Source organism: Tinamus guttatus, unplaced genomic scaffold (genome assembly GCF_059628265.1).
Source record: "Tinamus guttatus ecotype Peru unplaced genomic scaffold, ASM5962826v1 Tinamus_guttatus_pri_ptg000332l, whole genome shotgun sequence".
Classification (NCBI taxonomy): Eukaryota; Metazoa; Chordata; class Aves; order Tinamiformes; family Tinamidae; genus Tinamus; species Tinamus guttatus.
The window spans coordinates 258,434-277,954 of record NW_028288866.1 but is presented as its reverse complement, the minus strand read 5'-3'; the positions used below and the strand labels follow the sequence as shown (position 1 = coordinate 277,954).

General features: G+C 50.5%; 1 pseudogene; it reads right to left on the bottom strand.

Moving 5' to 3' along the window:
- Positions 1-470: 470 nt before the first annotated feature.
- On the bottom strand, positions 471-1,068 carry LOC148593789 (olfactory receptor 14J1-like; annotated as a pseudogene).
- Positions 1,069-19,521: the final 18,453 nt, after the last annotated feature.

Below are 19,521 nucleotides of genomic sequence, written 5' to 3'. Positions count from 1 at the left end.
TCCATTCCATGCAAGAGCTCCTTCCATCTGAGCTGTCCCTTCACATCAAGGACATCCACCCCATCCTGCTCTTTCCCCCTAACCTTTCTTCCTGCAGAGCTTGTCCTCTGCCATCACAGCCGTCTTGTCATGTGAGTGGTCTCAAACCCATGGAGCAAGCAGCTCAGCAGGCCCTTCTGGTGTGCAGTTTCTTGGACTTATTACTGACACCAGCTTTGAAGAAAGTCCAGCCTTCAGGCAGTGCACTGAGCAGAACCTTTTCTATTACATAGGAGTCAGTGGGGGAGCCTGTCCTGATCCAGCATTTGACACAATTTAATGGACTAGGTGAGACAGAGTGGTCTCAGAATAAATACCACGAATCGAAGAACTTGTGTAGCAACATGATAACCATTATTACTACTAATGAAAGACAGAGTAAAAATAACATGACGAAACAGTGCTCAATCTGGTTGGGATACAGAAAAAAGTCATTTGTGGAGAGAAGTGGCAATTTTATCACTGCTGAAAAATGTCCATGAAATCACTTTCCTAATGGCATCCTTGAGCTCCTTGTTCCTCATGCTGTAGATGAGGGGGTTCAGTGCTGGAGGCACCACCGAGTACAGAACAGCCAGCACCAGATCTAGAGATGGGGAGGAGGTAGGCAAAAAATGCAGTGCTAACAAACAAGGACACCACAGCCAGGTGCGGGAGGCACATGGAAAAGGCTTTGTGCCGGCCCTGCTCTGACGGGATCCTCAGCACAGCTCTGAAGATCTGCACGTAGGACACCACAATGTAAATGAAACACCCAAAGACTAAGCAGACACTAACCACCAGAAATCCAACTTCCCTGAGGTAGGAGTGTGAGCAGGAGAGCTTGAGGATCTGAGGGATCTCACAGAAGAACTGCTCCACCACATTGCCTTGGCAGAGTGGAATTGAGAATGTGTTCGCAGTGTGCAGGAGAGCATTGAGAAAGCCACTGGCCCAGGCAGCTGCTGCCATTTTGACACAAGCTCTGCTGTCCAGGAGGGTTCCGTAGTGCAGGGGTCTGCAGATGGCAACGTAGCGGTCATAGGCCATGACAGTGAGGAGAGAATACTCTGTTGATATGAAAAAGTTAAAAGTTAAGACCTGTGCAGCACATCCCCAGTAGGAAATGGCCCTGGTGTCCCAGAAGGAATTGGCCATTGATTTGGGAACAGTGGTGGAGATGGCTCCAAGGTCAAGGAAGGAGAGGTTGAGGAGGAAGAAGTACAAGGGGGTGTGAAGGCGGTGGTCGCAGGCTACGGCTGTGATGATGAGGCCGTTGGCCAGGAGGGCAGCCAGGTAGATGGCCAGGAAGAGCGAGAAGTGCAAGAGCTGCAGCTCCCGCGTGTCTGCGAATGGCAGGAGGAGGAACTCATTGAAGGAGCTGCTGTTGGGCATTTTGCCCCCAGTCTTTGGGCACTGTCCAAAAAAGATAAGACATTGAGAAGTTAGAATTAACTTTTCAAGAAAAAGAAAAACTCTCTAGTTGCTCATTTTTCATACATCCTCCCCCCATGCACTCTCACACTGCCTCTGTCTTTTCTGAGAGGATTTTTTTCTCAGTCCTTTGCTTGAGTTCTGTTTTGCAGTGGCTGAGTGTGCTGCGAGGAGCAGGGACCTCAGCCCCTGGACTCCAGGGAGTCTGCCCTGCTGTGCAGCACTGGGAATCAGGGAACAGAGGTGATGAGCTTGAACATTCACCGTTTCTGTCAGGTGAAATCCAATCAAGATGTCAACGGGCCCTTTAGCATCTTCCCTACCAAATATAAAGAGGGTGGTTTGAGGAACAGAATTTCATTGAACTGTTCAATATTTTTTATTTGATTGGAGCTATGCTTGTCAGCCCTGGGGAGTGTTCCTCAAAATAGACCTCTTTGGCATTTCTACTGAGTCCAGAGACGAAATCCTCCACTGTTGCTGTGTGCAGATTAGGGACATCTCATTTGTCTCTTAGACTATTTCCCAGCTGTTCTATGCTGGAGGATGATCACACTCCTCTACTATGCTAACAGGAGATCAGACCTTGCAGAGGGCAGAGGAGTCCCATTTCACAATGCAGATTTTCAATTTCTCGCCCTTTCCCCAGACACTTAAGAGAGTCTCCTCACTCCCCTTCTTGCCAAGAGCACACAGGGCTCTTTTCAGCTGCCCATAGACAGATTCTCCCCAACACCTCCATACCCTCAGCATCTCTGCAGCTTCCTCATGGGTATCTCTTAGCAGTGAGGATGGGCTCTCCTTAAGGGAGATACAGCTCATTTCCCAGCCCTGTGCACTGCATTTCATGGAGCTGCACAGGACAGAAGGGGGATGGAAAAGCTCCTTCCCTGCAGACCCCTCTGTTTCACAGCTTGCAACATCAGCGCCTGAAATGCAGCTGAAAACACCCAACCCCAGAGAGCTGAGAGCAGGAACAGGAGCAACCTGGACAGGAGGGGAAACAAGGAGCTAGACCATGACACTGCTACCAAGGCAGGCAAGGAGAGGCACAGAGAGACATCCTGGAAAGCCTTCACCGTACGCAGCTGGACATGTCACCTCACAGATGGTGACAGTACAGAGCAGTGACGCTGAGCCCCTTGGTGGGGCAGCAGGAAATGGGCCTGTGGCAGGAGAGATGCCCCTGGATATGGATGGAGGTCTGGCTGCAGAGGAGGCAGCTCCTGCCCTGCACTTCCTGCCCCTTCCGTGCCCATCTCTGCTGCCTGCAGCTGTCCCTGCCGGCAGCCCTTCCTCTGTCCCTGGGTCTTGTCCCTGCCATGGCTCACAGATCCCGTATCACCCTCCATGTGCTCAGCTCTGCCCTACAGAAACCTCCTGGCTCTGTGGCCGCAGGTCATAGTGATTAGGTCACATAAAGTCCTCCAAAGGCACAATGATGATGGTGATGCTATCTGTAATCTAAGGTGGGGATGAAGTGGCTTGCTGAGGTTTCTCACAGACCTCTTAATCCCTCACTGCCTTAATCCCTGCCAGGTGTCTCTCCTCTCACGCAGAGCTCCTCCCTGGAGGCCCATGGGGAGCTCCCCAGGCAGGCTGAATGATGCCCCTCGCAGGCTGCAGAGTCACTGCCCCGGGCACACAGCAGGCGCAGGGACACTGCTCTGAAGAACAGACCTGGCCGCACTCCCTGGCTTCACCCCCTGCAACGTCCCTGCGAGAAGGAAGCAGGATGCTCTGTCCCTGTGACAGTGGCAGGGAACGTCGAGAAGAAGTCCGAGTGAGGGGCGAAGAGAAGACCCGAGGGAGGGGTCGAGAAGAAGTCCGAGTGAGGGGCGGAGAGAAGACCCGAGGGAGGGGTCGAGAGCAAGTCCGAGTGAGGGGCGGAGAGAAGACCCGAGGGAGGGGTCGAGAGCAAGCCCGAGGGAGGGGCGAAGAGGAGGTCCGAGTGAGGGGCCTGGAGCGAGCCCGAGGGAGGGGCGGAGAACTGATCAGAGCGGACATTTCAAAAAACGCCGAAGCCCAATGAAAAAGTACCGGAGCCCGGAAGTGACCAGTCAGTCGAGTTCCGACTCCGGATCAGACACTAGTCAGGACGAGTGGCTCACAACCGATTCAAACTTAAGGAAGGAGAAAAAGAAGGTAAACATCCGAATTAAAGAAAAACCGGCGGGAGCATTCATGATTAAGCATGTTGCAAAGGAAGAGCATCTGACCCCAATTCAGGTGGCTGTTACCTTCAAAATAAAACTAATGAAAATTGTGAGTTTCTGTTCACAGGACCGGATCATCGGACACCCCCGTAACCCGTACACCCCGGTGACAAGCGTCCCGCCCGAGCCTGCGAGTTCCACGCTGACCGAATCCAGAAAACAACAAAACAGCCTCCGCAAGAGGGGGCCGCGATGCCTTTGCGTTATCTTAATTTTGCAGCTTGTCACTATAGGACAGGTAGAGTCACACCAGCCCTTTAAATGGGGTACTTGAACAGATCGAACAATCTCGAGCAATTAGTACAAAAATAACTACAGGGCCACCAGTTTTCAGTGCCATGCCTTGCCAACTAGCATCCATTGAACCCTGTTCCAAACGCAGCTGGTACAAAAATTTGTTCACCGGTTTGCCGTGGTTAACCACCCTGATATCCACCTTGATAGGGCCGATCACAATGATCATGATGACGCTAATCTTTGGACCCTGTATATTGAATAAGCTCATGCCGTTTGTCAAGAATCGGCTAGAGAAGGTTAACATCATGTTAGTAGAACACCGACAATGGCTTTAAGAATATATCCACTCAGTATTACCCCCCAGTTATCCCAAGGTACACCCTATTCCTACACCCTGGTATTACCTGTCATCCCCTACCTTCTACGCGCCTTCTTCTTTGTGCCTTATGTTTTATGTCAAGTTTATGATATGTAATTTTAAGATTGGTATAACTATAAGAAGAGAATAAGATAGTAATAAGAATAAGATAGTTGTATTTTAGCTAGTTTTGTTATGCATAGGGAGGGAGGAAGTTGTTGCAGATAGTTAGGGTCCGGCGGCCGGAAGATATCGTGCTGTACGGAAAGATAGGGCCCCTAATAGCCAATAGTGTTTAGTCTATGGTGTAAGCAGACGGATGTGACGTTGTAAACCTAGCTATATAACACCTTGTTACCCATCAATAAAGGCCATTTGCCATCCACCACATTGGTGTCAACTAGCTGATAGCCCGAGTGGTTTGGGGGTGGTCGCCGTGCCGTCCCTGAACCAGGTCGCTGCAGCCGTTTGAACTGCAACACAGCTGTGAAGATTTTGTCATGCACTGAGTTCTGCTCTGTTCCCCTCGCTCCAAACCACCGTTCATCCCTCGCTGCCTTCTCTCCTCTGCTGTCTGCAGCAGCAGTCAGTGCCCGCAGCCCTGCTGCTCTTGGCACAGGAGCTGCTCCTGCACTCGGCTGTCTTTGGGCAGTGCTGCCAGGCTGCCACAAGCTGCCTCCGTCCCAGGAGCCTGGCCCCGCTCAGGAGCAGAGGCCCAGCTGAACTCACCAATTTCTCTGTCCCTTGTGCTCTCTCCTCCTGGGAAAAGTGCACTTCAATAGACTAAAATAATCACCTGTTGTCCTTTGCTAATGATTGGAGAGAGATTATTCCAACATGGCAATTTATTGCATCAAAGGATGACTATCTATGGAATTAGGAAACACGCCACTCTGGAAGCCTCATTTCACATTCGTTAACTAGACAGGAGACCGAGGAGTGGACAAATAGGGAGTTAATAGACACATGATTCAGGTGCTGATTCAGAAATATCAATCTGGGCAGTACCTGTCTAGGCCTGGACCTGAAGTTGTATTCGGATCCCTCCTGTAAACTCCACAAATACAGCAATGGTGGGATTTCCCTTGCCAAAATTGAAGTGAGCAGAGCACAGAGATCTACCCACGAGGTCCTTGTCAAAGCTCCACCACAATCACTGGAGATGCAGGGTGAGAGTCAGCAGTTCCCACAGAAACACCTGGTGACAGCAGAAGAGACTGAGGAGGTGCAAGGCATGTGTCAGTGTCTGCTTGCTCTGATGGAGCTACTAGGAGACCTGCATCATCCTAGAGCACAAGTTGGGGAATTGGCCATCTTGGCCATCTGAAATGACCCCAGATGCCAACTACGACAGCAGCAACACTCCCCATGAAGCTGAGGTATGGGAAGATTGCAGGATTAACCAACAGCTCTTGTAATTCAATGCAGAGTCTTGATTTGATGTCACAGAAAAGTGCTGGCAGGGCCTTGTCTGATGCCTGGAGTGTCCAGCACAACCACACGTCTCTAGCAGATACAGCAGGGCACCCACAGGAAAACCATGCCCCTTGGAGTGATTGCTGGGCAAGTGCCCCAGGGCATCCTGCGTTTCCATGCTGTACCCAAACACAGACATTCCGCACTGTCTGTAGGGAAAGCCTATCCCGTCTACATCCAGGGTGCTGCATAAATGGGAGGCACCCTGGCCCTGCCATGTCTCTGCTCCAGGCCCTACACTCTCAAACCCTTCTAGCTCTCCTCCCCTGAACTCCTCTTCATCCCATCACATGACATGAACAGGCAATGGGCTAATAAGGACCTCCGGGTGGCTGCATCAAAGGCTGTCAAGGCCCATGGACATCTTCGGTGGCACCTTGTTCTTCCTGAACCAGTGTCAGGCACAGGAGAGAGTGTCCGTTGGGCTGCTTTGTGTGAGAGGAAATGTCCATGGCCAGGAATAGGTGTCCCCTCTCTGGAGAAGCTCCAGCCTGGCTATCTTGGCCCAGCTCTCCTTCCCTACCATTCTCGTGCTCTCTGTGCAGGTCCCATCCCTGCCGCCCGCCTCTCCCTCCAGCCCCACCGCTCACCTCCCTCGTGCGCTCCTGCACTCCATGGATCCCATCCATTGATGAGGAGCAGCCATTCACCTGCTACTCCTTCTCCACCTCCATCTCCAGGACTCGCTCTGGGGACAGCCCTGCACGGCCAGAGTGTTTCCAGCCTGTCCTCTACACAGACAGACGCGTCCACACAGTCCATGTCACAGCCCTGTCCTCTGATCAGATGCTCACACTGAGGGGACCTCACAGGACCTTGGCTGGGGCTGGTTCTGCTGCTGGCCAATCCCGCATGGGGCAGCAGTGACCTCACAATGTGCCCTGGAACCTTCAACTGGCTCTGGCCTATCAGCAGCAGGGACAGAGGTGACGTCACAAGAAACCTCAGCAACCCAGAGCCTCTTGATGATGTCAAGTCTACAGAGAAGGATGTGACCTCGCAGTCACCCCCAGAGCCACATCCCTGCTTTTGGGCTATCAAGGACTGGCCCAGCAGTGACCTCACTACCAATATCCAGGCCATGTCCCTGCTGCTGGCCTATCAGGGACTGGCACAGCAGTGACCTCACTAACAAACATCCAGGCCATTTCCCTGCTGCTGGCCTATCAGATCCTGAGGCAGAAAGGCCAACACAACCAACATCCAAACCATGGGCCTTTTCTGCCTTGTCACCACCGGACACTGAGGTAACATCACAACAGCCTGTGGGAGCTAAGAGCCCCCTCTGGCCTATCCAGAGCAATAAGTGTCCTCAGAGTCAGAATTTGGGGCTATCAGGAGCTCAGGCAGAAAGGACCTCCGAGTACGAAGGGCAGCCATGGCCCTGCTCCTGGCATGTCACGTTCTCACACAGAAGGGACCCTGTCATTGGTCCCAGGGACATGGGCAAGGTTGTTCTCCAGGGTGTGCTTGCTCTTGCAGTGCTTTCCCAGGAGAGGGTCTAGGGAAGAGCAGTGCCCTGGCCCCAGACACAAGTCACCACCTGTGGAGGTCAACCTAAGGTCAGTAGCAAAGAATGTCCCCTCGGCAGATGGGGGTGCTGAGCAGGAGAGGCGGGAGCTGCAGCCACCTGGCCAGCACATGATCAAGGAACTCGCTGGACAGCCTCACGTGTGATCAGCGTGTGATCATCTGGTTGATGGGTTGGTTGGGTTTGGGGCTTAACGTGCTGCCAGGCAGGGCGGGGGCTGTCTCCGGGGTCAGAAGCTCTATAAATTGTGCTTAAATAAACATCTTTGGTTTCACAACACCAAAAACCATGGTTGCTTCAGACACTGCAAATGGCATCCGAAGCTGGGGCAAGAACACAGGGGAAGCTCACAAAGTCCGAACCCGGCAGCACAGCCCAGCTGAACCAGTAACAGAGCAGGAAGAACTCCGGTGTGCACCCATCGCCTAATTAGAGGACAGCATCCTGGGAACCACGGGAGGCGGAATATCTCAAGGGCAGAAACACAGCCTGGACGCACTGCAGCGCATAGTGCACGAAGAGAACCGGCAGGTTTCTAGGAAGGATTTAGTCACTCTACTAGAGTGGATTCGGGAGAAGGTACCTACTTTCCCGAAGGAAGGCACACTCCAGCGAGAGGTGTAGGAAGAACTCGGAAAGGGCCTTAAGGAGGAGATGGCGGATGGTGATACAACTGCAGTAAAACATGTGAGCACCGGGTGGCAGGTCATGGTCGCCTTAAAAACGGCCTGGGATCTTCAGGGGGACAAAAGCGATCAGCCACATGCAACAGCACCATCAGCACCACCGTATGGGGGGGGGCGACTGATCCTCCGTGCGACCATCTGTTCGACCCAGGCCCCATGGACCCGGAGAAGGAACCTGATTTACACCCTCAGACCCACATAACGAGGTTACAAAAGGGGATCGAGGGTTGATTCACTGGGAAATGTTTAGCAGAGAGGCAGTTCAGCAGGGGAACTTAGAAATATTAACAGCTATGCCGGTCATGTATGCGTGGGTGGTGCATTTGACTGAGAAAAACCAAATCCTGCCTTAAAAGGGAGAAGCAGGGTAGTGTTTTCAATGTGGAGAGAATGGCCATCTCAAGAAAAACTGCCCCAAAGGCTGGGAGGTGGAAGCAAGCCAGCTCCAGCTCACTTATTCATGTGCCGTATGGGTCATTGACAGATCCACTTCGAGTGCTGGAATGGATCTTTTTACCTCATGGACAGTCAAAAAGAAATTATCACCGCAACAGAAGAATATGCACAGTTAATTCAGAAAGCAACAATGCGCTTAAGAATATTAAACAACAGCGATCCAAGATTCATTTATCTTCCTGCAACCAAGGAAAATTTGCAATGGTTATTAGCAGAACATTTACCCATGCAGGTGGCTTTAGCAGACTTTGCAGGACAGATGAACATTCACTATCCCCTGCATATGTTGTGGTCAGAACTTCCTAACATTCCCTTATTAGCAAGGTGTCTTTGGCAGCATACTCCCCTTTCAGGTATTACTGTCTTCACAGATGGATCAGGACAAACTAAAAAGGCTGCCATTGCCTGGAAAACGTCAGCGGACGCAGAGCGGCAAACTGAGGTTCAAGTACCAGGCTCCAAGTACCAGCTGGTAGAGCTGGTAGCTGCAACCATGGCTTTTTAAAAATTCACAACTCTAAATCTTAATGTTGGAACAGATTCCTTAAATGTTGAAGGCCTGGTGAAGCGCTTGGAGGGAGCTACACTTTGAGAGGTTGCCAATCCTTTGCTGATGGCCCAATTGTGAAATTTATGGACTTTGTTAAATAGCTGAGCCAATCCCTGCTTTATTACTCACGCATGGTCACATACTGGGGAGAAAAGTTGGGATGTGTGTAAGCACTGGTTAAGATGTTTTGTAGTCATGGATGTTCCAAAAATGATAAAAACAGACAACGGGCCTGTGTATGGTGCTATGCAAACCCAGGACTTCCTTAAACAATGGGGCATTCAACATATCTTCGATATTCCTCATTCTCCTACTGGGCAGGCAGTTATTGAACACTCGCACCAGACCCTAAAAAATATGTTCATTAAACAGAGAGGGGGAGTTCAGAGAGATGGCCCCCAAGAAAGACTGGATAAAGCTTTATATGTATTTAATTTTTTAAATCGTAATATAGCAGGTGAGAGCTGAGTTACTCAACACTTTGGCCAACGGTCAGAAAATTTACAGCCAAGATCCCAAGTTACCATAAAAGATCTAGTTACAGGGAAGTGGGAAGGTCCAAAAGACTTAGTAACTTGGGGAAGGAGCTATGCTTTTGTTTTGACACACAGGAAACCAAGATGGGTCCCTTCACGATGTGTACAGCCCTGGCTTTCCTCAGCAGCTGTGCAGCCTTTGTCCCAAACTGGGTCAAACAGCCAAGAAACATATGGGTAATGTTAGCCGTGTCAACAACAGACAATCCCTTTCAAACATGTTTAATAGGAGTATTTTCTTGGTTAAGACAGTTTGGGCTTTGGAAAACACAAATTGTAAAGTTTTTGATTATTAGGTTAATTGTATTTTGCTTGCTGTTAATTGTCTACTTTGTCTGTTATCATGTGTACAATGGTTAATTGATTGATCAATCAATCAAGTGATGACCGCTCAAATAAAAACTAAATAAGGAAGGGGGAGATGTGGAGGTCAGCCTAAGGTCAGTAGCAAAGAATGTCTTGTGGGCAGGTGGGGGGCTGAGCAGGAAAGGCAGGAGCTGCAGCCACATGGCCAGCGCATGATCAAGAAGCTCCTTGGACGGCCTCATGCATGACCAGTGCATGATCATCTGGTTCATTGATTTGTGGGGTTTCTGGGCTCCACGTGCTGCCAGGCAGGATGGGGGCTGTCTCTGGGGTCAGGAGCTCTATAAGTTGCGTTTAAGTTAAGGTCTTTGGTTTCACAACACCGAAGTCTGTGAATCCTTCATACGCTGCAGATTTTCCATTGTCCATCTTTTCCCTGCTGTCTCCCATGCAATTAATGTGGCTTTCCAAGAAAATCCTGCTGCTCTGTGCCCTCCACAAGGTATTTGTGCACAGCATGAAGATCTCTCCTGGCCTTCTCTGCTCTAGGCTGAACAAACATCCCTCTTCCAGCCTCTTCTTACCTGTCTCATGCTCCAGCCCCTGACCAACTTCTCGTCCCTGTGCTGAACTCTCTCCCATTTGTTCATTTCCTTCCAGAACTGGAGAGCCCAAATGGGATCTGGTATAGAGACATGGTGTCCACTGTGCCAAAAAGAGCGATAGAACACACATGTGGCCCTGCTGGCTGTGCTCTCCCAGATAAATACCCGTGAGAATGGCCAAACTATGGCACAGGGACCCAAAAGGCCTCCCCTTGTTGACCACTAAGGCACTGAGATGAGCTGTGGGTGCCCTTGGCCACCACCAGGACATACCCCTGGGAGTCCCTATGGCAACGGCCAGGGCTTTGTGAGGGGGTGGCATCATGTCTCCAAGGCCATTGTGATGGGGCGATGCCCATGGCAACCAAGGGTGTGTTGGGCCAGAGCACCACCCTTGGGGTCGCACTCTGAGGAGAGCAGCTCCAGCAGAAGGAGCAGCTCGCGTTGGTCCCCAGAACAGCAAGTCCCCAGGTGCAGCGAGTGCCCTGGAGATGGAGAAGGAGAGGCAGGCGAACGCCGGCTCCCAGCCCAGCAATGGGCGTCCTGCCAGGCGCAAGCGCACAAGGAAGGTGAGTGCTGGGGCTGGAGGGGGAGGCTGACAGCAGGGATGGGAGCTGCATGGAGAGCACAAGCATGGGAGTTCAAGCCAGCTAGGTGTGACCTTCTCCGTCCAGGAGCTGCTTCTTGCTGGCTGTGGGGATTTTCTTGAACACAAAGCATGACTGGGATGCTCCAAGGCCCATATGGATCCTGGGAGCCCTGTGCAGAGAGTCAGAGATCCTCTTTGGACCATGTGTAGCTGGGCTGTGCTCGACCATGAGCTTCCCTATGACATGGGGCTGGGCCTCCTGTGTCTCAGGGGTTGCTTGTAGCAACACAACCCTCTCCATCATGTGCCTCCTTCTCCCTGCAGGTGGGCAAGCAGGAGCCGCACACAGCGAGGCGACGCAGGCGGATGCCAACTTCGTCCCCACTAAAGGACAGGCGGCCTTTGCTGTCTGACCCCCAGGGCTTTGAAGATGCCGATCAGGCCATCGCAAAGGTACAGAGCTGAGCAGTGAGGACGGCAAAGGCCCTGCCTGACCGCTGCCCTTCTCAAGACGACTCCTGTGAAGCTCAGGGAGACCCTGCCCAGCAGAGCTGGGCTAAGAGCAGAGGTGCCACATCTGCCTCCCAAACCACCGCGCACTGCCAGGGCAGCCAGCCAGGCACATGGAGGCCTGGAGGCTCCTGCATGTAAAACACCAGGATCTACAGGGAAAAAGAAACTGCCTGCTCCAGAAAAGCCTTGCAGAGCTTCTGCCACGTGCAGGGCCAATGCCATCGATACAGAAGATGTGGCCAGGAGACTGGTGGACATGGTGATGGAGGGATTAGAGACAGTGGCAATAAGTTGCAGGGAAGCTGCTGCCAGGGAACCCTCAGGGGCTGATGGGGGTGCTGTGATGTCTCTGGAGTGCGGGAAGAGACTGGAAGAGTCCATGTCTCTTGATTTGCCTGCCCTTCAAAAAGCCAAGCGAGATGCTGGTGTTCCCCACCGGGCAGTTCCAGAGCATGGCCACTGCTTGCCTGAGGCCGGACCTGGGCCTTGTGCGCTGTGAAAAACAAGGATGGCGCCAGAAGTGTGGTGCTTATCCCAGTGTGTCCTTGATGCAGAGGCAGAGGTAGGCTGAGGACCCTCTGTTTAGGTGTGCAGGTAGTGGCGTGCTGCAGTGCTCTGCTCCAGAGCCCAGCCTGCCACCCCAGGGTCCTACTGGGACAGCAGAGGGAGGACTGTTGGCTTCCCTGTTCTCTCCTTGGAGCATCCTGGTGCGACCCAGGAGTTCTCACAGTTTGATGGTTTCTGTCAGCTGATGCTCAGGCTTGTAGTTTCTGATCATCTTGGTGATTATCTGAGTCTTTGGGATTTGAGTCACTCTGGTGGAGTAAGTTATCTTCTCACTCCTTTAAAGGCTTTCTGTTGAAGCTGGACCCTCATTACATCTTCCCTTCCCAGACCCTAACCCATTGTGATCCCTCATACAAACTGGTAGTTAAACAAAGCAGTCAGAGCCATTTCTGCACTTTGTGGATATGCAGACACTTGCAGACAGAGCGATGCCCCCTCACAAGAATCAGGCTTCTCAGGGTAATGGATGGCTCTGCGATACCTGTTCTTGGTCAGTGGTGGAGGCGGCAATTTGAAATCCACAGGTCCCTTTGGAAAGAGTCTCAGAATAGCAGATTCCTTGAGCCTGCTTTTAGGGAGCCATCTGGAGGTAGGAATCCAGCACCCTGCTGAAGACACTTCCCAGTAGAGGTGTTGTCTTTAGGCCTTTTCCAGTGAAATTTACATTATCTCTGAGGATAGGAGGATATCTGAGAACCTCTTCGGGTCCTTGTGCCATATTTTGCCTACGATCCTGGATTTGTATTTGGGAGAACACCACCAGGAGGGCCACTGACACATTCTACCTCTGTTTTTGGCACAGTGGGGACCATGCCTGTACACCAGATCCCATTTGGTCTCTCCAGTTCTGCACAGGCACTAACAAGTGAGAGGGAGTCCAGCACAGGGACAAGAAGATGGCCAGGGGCTGGAGTGTGCGGCAGAAAAGGAGATGGTGGGAGAGCAAGGTTTGTTCAGCGTAGACCAGAGAAGTCCAAGGAGGATCTTCATGCTGTGCAAATCTCCTTTGTGGAGGGCACAGAGCAGCTGGATTTTCTTGGAGGGTCACACAAATGGCGTGTGAGGCAATAGTGAGAGAAAAAGAAATGAACAATGGAAAATGCTTCTTAGATGTTAAGAACCAATCTTTTTCTCTATGAGCATGGCCAAACTCTGGCACAGGATCCAGAGAGATTTTCAGATCTCCATCCTCGGAGATAACCCAAAGTTCACTGGAAAAGGCCCTAAGGACCTGCCTGCTGGGAACTGCCTTCAGCAGGATCCCCTGCTGCAACTTCAAGGAATCTACTCTTCTGAAAAAGGGTCTACAGGCTCTTCGCTTTTAAAAGCCCTCAGGAAGGTTTCTTGATCTGTGATAAGATAGAGATGATATGTCAGAAAAGAGCAAACATATTCTTAATACATGTCTTCCCTCCAGAGGGCTTGAGACGGGACATTTGTTCCTGATAGGCTCCAAAACCACGGGTCAGGCCCAGTAGAAAATCTGAAGAAGTTTCTCCAAATCCTGTGAATTTTGCCCAGCTTTCTTTCATCTGACCCTGAGGAAAGCTGTTTCTCTTTTGCACCTTACTTATGCTTTGGGGTTTGCCATTACACCTCCAAGTAGTGTTTCTCCCCTGGGTATAGTTCTTGGCACCTGCCTGTCTTTAGGATCTGTAGAGCCCTGGCATCCTGCATCTCCCACACTTTTGATCCTGGGTCTCTCAGGACAGGCCCACACACTGCATCCCTCTGTCCAGACTCCCGTATGGAGCCTGTAAGGCACTGCCGTGCCTCAGGAGCTGCATTTTGGCTTGTTCACAAGTTGGTGAGATGACCATCTCCCCACTCCCCTACTGCTGAAGCTTCCAACAACCAACATCCTCTTTCCATAGTGTTGGCACAGTCCTGGAGCAAGTATTGAAGAAGGGAGACTGCATCCCTCTTGAAGCTTTCAGATATGTGGCATTCCAGACACTGAAAAGCAAAGCACACCTTTCCTCCTTTCTTTCAGTTGCCTATTCAGCCTCTAGCATCCTGTCTTTGCCACAGGAAGGCCCATTCTGAACCCGGGAGTCTCTCCCCATTCTTTCTCCTGTCTCCTCTGTGTCTGCTCAGTCTGCTCGATGCACTAGGGTCATGGGAAGTATTGGTTTAGGGAGCTCCCCTGAAGCTATCAAGCATCAAAACCCAGGACCCCCAGGAGCTGTTATGTCCTGCTTAAACTGACAATTTCTAACACCATCTTTACAGGCCGTTGTAGACCCGCAGTATGGTGACTCCCTTTGTTACTCTTTGCTCACTCCGGGACCCAGCTGCTGGTTTGCACTTCAGGGATTTAAAGGTTGCTCTTTCTTTCAGGAAGGCTGTCACTTGTGGCAAGGGGACCTCATTGTTGACATGTTGCACTTAGCTTACACTCAAAGAGCACAATTATTATTTATGAAATTATTCCATGCTTTATTTCTGTTTCTTTGCAGTTAAGAAAAATCCTGTGTTTATTTGCAGCTAGTTCTCTAAGGAACTCTCTAAGGAAGGCAGTTGGGATTTGCAGCAGATGAACTCTAACTTTCAGTTGCTGATTTCAGTAGAACAGAGAAGCTTCTAACAAGAGTGATGGAAGTCCCAGGTGGCTGATGTGAGAAACAGCAGGGTTGGGAAGAGGTGAGGAAGAGTGTCCATACAGTGCTTGAGGTCTGGGACACTGGTTCTCCTAGATGTCCAGACTTCATTGGGAGTCATTCTGGATTGATTCCAATTCCAGAATATTGCTGTTGATTACTCTGAAAGCTGGATGTTAATAGTAACAATAAAAACCTGTAAAATCAGAAATACTTGTATATTATTGATGTCTCCACCTTTCAGCTACAGTCCCCAAACCTCTCCAGTTAGCCATGCAAGCCTAGACAAAAATTGCAGGGGGAGACATGGTTTGTGAGAGCTTTTTGTATTTTAATGGGTCTTGTGGTATATTTGGTGCTGTGTTGCAGCTTGGAGCGGGTCAGGAATGCCAGACATCAACTTCATAGAAGCTGGAACTGACTTCGTCTATTAGCTTTTCATGCAGTACATTTATATGATTCTTAACAATTAGTGATGTAATTACACAGGCTCCTAATTGGTAGACAATGATCTAACTCAGACCCTTACAGCCCCCCTTACTTGTTTAGCTCATCCTTTTAGTTCAACAGCTCTTTTATTCCCTCTGACCTTGGTCTACTTTCTTATCTCCTAGTTAGCACTCCCTTTGTTCTTTCACTGAAACCTGAAGGCTGGAATTGAGCAGGCCTGCTGGGCAGCCATGTACGCGGCTCTCTAGCCATCCCTCTACAATTCCCCCTTTTTCTTTTGTACCAGCAAGGCCTGCTTAGTAGTACAGGACACTTCTTCCTCTCATGATGTTCTGCAGGCTCACACTTCCCACCGCTAGGGTACCAGCTGTTTGCCTGCTACATCTGATGTATGTGAGGTTGCTTCCAGCTAAGGCCTCTCCCATTTTCTCTGTCACCCATCCGATTTCAGAAACCAAGCATAGATAATTACTCTTGAGGTAACACTCGTCGGCAGGATACTGAGACTGAGTATTCTCTTGAGTTAGCAGATTAGAGGGTTGCTGACAGACTCCCAACTCGGCAGGCGTCCCCGCAGAGACAACGTGGGTCTCAGTGTTAGGAGTCTCACCGCCCCCCCCCTTTACGCTCTGCTTTATCTGTTTAAGCCCGGTGCATCCTGTCACGTAGGGCCAGTACGTGCCAGCAGGCAGACCGGGGCGGGTGGACAAACTCCACCTTCAGTCACATAACCTTCCCTCCTGGTCGTGCAGGTGCACATACCAGTAAGTGGTCGCAACCGTCAGTCTGAGGGTCCTGCCTTTCTCATCTCCTCCCTCTCGGGTGTTTGACCTTCAAACTAATTTAGAGGATGTTTGCAGTTAATTTGGCTACAAGCCCGGTTGAGCAGCCGCCTTCAGCTGCTTTTGGAGGAGGTCGGCTCTGAGCCTGGCTGGGCAGTCACCTCCATGCTCCTTATCCCTCAACCCGGGCAGGCAAACATCTTCTTTCTCAAGGTCTTAGGTTCTGTTTTGTACAACAGTTTTATGATTCTATGGATCGTACAAGTTTCCAGCCTTCAACCATACCTCATGTCAGCATCAATATACATAGGATGAAACACATGATAAAGAGGAACATAGCAAATAGAAATACTAGCCCTACTAGCGGTTGCTATCCTCGTCTAAAGCATTACAATTCTTCAACCCCCACTTTAAAAGAGAAATCAAATCCCCCCTTTTCTTTAGATTAGGTGACCCCGGGAAGCAAGCCAGCCTTGAGGCGTCAGATTCGGATTGCGTGAAAAAGCAGTTAATAACCGTGACATTAAAGCGCGCAAACAGGTACAAGCAATCATTAAGCCAATTACAAACAACAGTCCCCATAGTAACAACATTAACAACGATTTCATCAACGATTTTATCCATCCCCCAATTCCTAACCAGTCCGTTAGTCCATCTAGACCGAAGAATCCCACATCCTTTGTTACTTTCTCTGTATGCTTGGTCAGGTCGTGGAGCTGTTGATGTATCGCCGCTGAATGATCCTTCAAGTCCATACAGCACATGCCGTCAAAGTCCTGACACCCATGTCCGTGAGCAAGAAGCAGGAAATCAATAGCGGCACGGTTTTGTAATACAGCGTGTTGTACCTGGGTTAAATCATCTGACAATTCGCTAAGCACCATACTGGTTGCGTTTGCCTGCTTGACTGCCCAGCATGCAAGATGTTCAATATTCCTGTGGGCTCGGGCGGCTGACACCCCAGGACCGAAGAAAGACGCCACTATCACCTCCCAATCATTCCATAAATCAACATCATCAATGCAATCACTGCTTATAGCAACCTTTGTACTTCTTCGTCGCCTAACTGCTATTTTCCGGCTCCCAGGAGGCCCGTGGGGCCATATCATACTAAGGCGACCGATTGTGCAAGGTCCTCCCATGGGCTGGGCTGGAATGCCAGCCCAGGCTCGATTTCCACATATAAGGAAATATCCGGGAGGAAGTTTACGAGGCAGAGCATTACCTTTAACCTCAGGGACTGACCCGGCGCACCAGTTTTCCCAACTTAACCTGTTTCCAATCGGGTTTACAGGGGTGGTGTTATTGGATAAGCGGAGTGGATAAGGCAGTGGTACTGCCGTGGCGCTAGTATTTAAAAAAAAATGCAAGCAGTAGCATTAAGAGAATCTAGTAGCTCAAACTCCTGTGGGGGGTTATCCATATCCAGCTGACCGTTAACCCACTGGTCGAACTGCGACATCACGACAGACATGTTCTTATAGTCACACCAGCTGCTACTTGCGTTCTTACAACTATCATCATAGTGAGCCGCAAAAACCACCGCTTCGCTATCGTTAAGTGGGACCCCTACCAAACAGGTCACAAAGGGTGTGCTGGGTGTCGCTAAGCTAGCACAAAATTGTGTAGTATTTAGCTCTCTGGCCAATGTTACCCAGATATTTTGCCGAGAGTCGAACAGCCGTGGGTGGAGTACCGAAGCCTCCCACTCACAGACATTAAGGCCCACGAGAATCAGCACCAGAAATGTCTTCATCTTGCGTGGGTGGCGTTGGCCCCTCTGCTACCTTCGTCCACCTGCTGGGCACCCACAGGGGACCTGAAATGGTAGAAACACACATGTAACCCCTGCCGAGGAACAGCACTTCAGCAGGACCTTCCCAGATTCCAGTTTTCGGGTTTCGGAACTGTACCCACATTCTGGTCTCCACGGGAGGAACACACTGTGTGTGCTTGACAATAGGTGGCACTTCCTCTGCACCAAAAATGCACAGATGATTTAGCACAAAGAGAACAACTGAAAGGCGCTCTTTTGGGTCAGAAATGTCCTCAAATTTTCCCAGATACTCTTTCAAGGTTCGATGGGCTCGTTCTACTACTGCTTGTCCCGTAGGAGAGTGTGGGATACCCGTACTGTGCTCCACCCCCCAGGTATCACAGAAATGATGGAGTGTCTGACTAACATACGCGGGGCCATTGTCAGTCTTAATCTTTTCAGGTACCCCCAAGACTGCAAAGCATGCTAACAAGTGTTTTTTTACATGTATGGCCTTTTCCCCAGGCTGTGCCGTTGCCCATATGACTTTAGAAAAGGTATCGACACAAACATGGACGTATTTCAGTCTTCCAAAGCTCGACACATGCGTGACATCCATTTGCCACAGCTCTAAGGCCCTCAATCCTCTCGGATTAACCCCGATACCCAATCCTGGACCATGGTGACTACACTGTGGGCACGCCTGCACAATTCCCCGTGCATCTTCCAAGGATATCCCGAACTGTCTTGCCAAACCCTTAGCATTAGCATGCAACATTCCATGACCCACTCTTGCTGCCTCGAACCGACTGAATGGTCCCATCCGAGGGGCTACACTCACCAACTTATCTGCTCGGGCGTTCCCTTCCCCTAGGCCTAATTCCCATGTATGGCTACGGATATGTATCACGCAGTAGGACTCGGACCTCATCATAATCACCTTCCTTAGTTGAAAAAATATCTTTCCCAATCGCTGATCTTCCATGGCCTTAATCAAGGCATCTTCTATTCGGTCTACCACTCCTGCTACGTATAAGGAGTCAGTGACCACATTCAAGGGTACTGACACCCACTTGGTGAAGGCCCAAACTACTGCTTTCAATTCCAAGGTTTGAAGGGAATCCTTCTTCTCCGCAGATAAAGTCTGAGACTCCCACCGATCTCCATTCCGCCAGGTAATTGCGGCCAAGCGCGACTTTTTACCTGCATCTGTGAAAGCTGTCACCGCATTTGCCAATGGTCGCTTGGATCGCCTAGGGCGTTCGACCCAATCATAATTGTTTAACAAATGACCGATTTTCCCCGACACTGGGTGCGATATTATGTCCCCTGAAAAATCCAACAACGCCAGCTGCAGAGCTGTCGAGTGCCTAATTGCCCACTCTAAATCTTCCTTTTGTATCGGTAGACCTATCATGTTTGGCTCTTCACCTGCGATCGCTACAACCCGATCCCTACCTTTCCGAATTAGAGATCCCAGAATCTCAAAGGGTGTCGCAAGGGCTGTTTTTGGGCGCACTGCAGGGAATACCCATTCTAGCACCGATACCTGCGTCTCTCTCCCTTTTTCTTTTGTGAGCTGACTAATTACAGCAGCGTAACTAGTCGGCCCCTTTAACAGTAGTAAGGTTATACCGAGGTCCAACCTCCGGCGGCGGGCTAACCGCTGAGACAAGACCTGGGAGAGATTCTGAAGGCACTGTTGTTGCTGCTCTGTCAGGTTGATTGGCGTCGCTGGGTCGGTACCTTTTAGTAAGGGCACTAATGGTGCAATCTCATCATTGGTGATACCTAGGACAGACCGTACCCATTGCAAATCCCCCATAAGGGTTTGCACATCAGACAACGTGCGCAG